We start from the raw sequence: 2,306 nt of genomic DNA on the forward strand, positions 1-2,306 counted from the left end.
TTCCTCCCTCTCTCCCTCCTTTCCTCCCTTCCTTCTTTCCTTTCTCGTTTTCATTATTTCTTTCAGATGATGAAGAAAAGAAGAAAAATGACTAGAGAAGCTAGTTAGAAATGATCCTGAAACTTTGATATAAAAACAAAAACAAAAACAAATGCTCCCCCTCCAAACACCCATTTTTCTCTTGAGAACCTCTGGGGAACTAGTTAAAACGGTTGCTAGGCAGCCTGTTCTTCATCTCACGATGGGTTAGAACTATATTCATGTTTACCGAGATACTCTGGCAAAATTCTAAAATGACTGGCCTTTTATTTTATAGCTCCAATTTAATTAATAGCTAATATTTTAGGCATATTTATAGTAATTGAATATATGGAAATATATTCTATGAGTTAGATATGCTTCTAGAATTCCATCACCTTTTTAGCAAGTTGTTTTTTATTTTTTTAATCTCCATATTTTACTGCCTTGGAGTTTTCTTGGAAATTGTATACACCAATCTGCTCACGAAATATCTGGTCTATTTTATCATTCTACAAAAAGAGCTATATTTTCCACCACTTCCTTTGAGAGACTGTACCTGAATCTATTAGCAATGAGATTGTCAAAGAAATTATATTAAGAGCTAGAAAGATAGATAAATGGTATACTATACATTCATGCACACACATACACATACATAATTGTGTGTGAGCACATACACTAATTTTTACAAAAATGCATGCACATATATGACTTGTTCTATTTATTTCTGGTTATAACTGCATTAACTGATAAAAATATCTTCTCTTTATAGTCTAGAGATCTATATATTTTTTTCTTTTTCCATTTGGGGGAGATATAAAGTACTTTTAAGATTTCTTCATTTATTTCTATGTTGTGTTATTTATTTTTATTGCTTTTCCCTTGAATATTTATTTTAGACATTCAGGTAAGTGAAATAGCCCACATATAGTCTCCATAAGAAATGGGGAGCCAAGGGAGTGATACAGATTGTTATCTAAGTCATGCTACTGAAGGAATATCATATTTCTGGCCTAGGTTCTTCTATATCGTTGCCATTGGTCTCCTTTTCCTTCGTGACTCATTGTGAATTCATCTGTAACACTCTGTCATCTATTAGTCTTTCAGTTCTTACTATGTTCCAAAGCTAGTGCATTGATTCAATCCCATATTCCCAGGCCAGGGTTTCTTAACCTGTAGTGAATGCACTGGCCCAATATATCTGCCCCAGCTTTTTATTTCCTGGTCTTTTTTTCAGTTGTGCTTTGTTTTATTTATGTATTTATGTATTTATTTTATTTTCTGAGAATAGGGACCGTGTATTCCATCAGATTTTTAAAGGGACTCTAAAAATACTAAGAAAGTAAGAAATTCATCCAAGATAACAATTAAGATCTTTATAATAACCCTGAGTGGTGGTAGGCACACCTCCATTTTCTCCTGATGCTTGTTTCATTTTTATTTTATTTTAATCTAATTTAATTTTATATTTTTTGGTTTTCCCAAGGAGTTTATTTGGTCAGACCTGGGGACAGGGAGGCTCTACATCTAAAGGAAGGTGTTGGGTCTCTTGGTAGTGAAGTGTGGCTTGTGCTGGTGACACAGGACCCAGTGGGGCAGTGGGAACTTGATCTTGGAGTTGGAACTGCCTAACTGCCTGGGCAGCACTTTCTGGCTGCAGTCTCCTCCACCTTCATGATTTGGATCTAGTGGGCCCGGGTGTGTGGTGCTGGGCACCCATGTCTCGGGAGCGCTGGGTGACAGCGCCCCCAGTGGTCTAGTTCCGTTACTCCCAGTACGTGTTGTGGGTGCTGCTTTGGGGTCATAGAGCAGCCAGATGCCGAAGTTCTTCACCGCAAGGGGGATTTTTTGAACACCTATCCAAAGTAAACAATTTCCCCCGAAGACTTCCTCATCTTTTTCAGGTGAGACACAAGGTACCAGAAACAGGACTTGGTGACATGATTAGGTGCGAAGATTTGCACGTGACCCGGGGTGGAGTGTGGCACTTGGGGTGAGGGGCAGGCAGCACCCCACCACTTTGTACTCTTGCAGTGTCCCCAGGGCCTTCATGGCACCCTCTCTGCTCTTGCTGCCACCTAAGAAAGGTAGTTGTCATTTTAACGGAGCTTACTTAGTCTCTCCATTAATGCTAGTAAGAAAGATCTTGAAAATTCTGAATCCCTAGAGAACAAAGTACTTAATAAAAGGGGGTGGCCAGTGGATGTGGAGGGTCTTCTCAGCAGTCCTAACAAACTGTGTGACATTGGATGAGTCATTTAATCTTGATGTTCCTCAGTTACTTT

The 2,306-nt window shown here is 38.8% G+C and overlaps 1 pseudogene; it reads right to left on the reverse strand.

The window, feature by feature from the left end:
* Positions 1 to 1,548: 1,548 nt before the first annotated feature.
* LOC113926619 lies at positions 1,549 to 2,073 on the reverse strand (annotated as a pseudogene).
* Positions 2,074 to 2,306: the final 233 nt, after the last annotated feature.

This window comes from Zalophus californianus, chromosome 4 (genome assembly GCF_009762305.2).
Source record: "Zalophus californianus isolate mZalCal1 chromosome 4, mZalCal1.pri.v2, whole genome shotgun sequence".
In the NCBI taxonomy this organism is placed as follows: Eukaryota; Metazoa; Chordata; class Mammalia; order Carnivora; family Otariidae; genus Zalophus; species Zalophus californianus.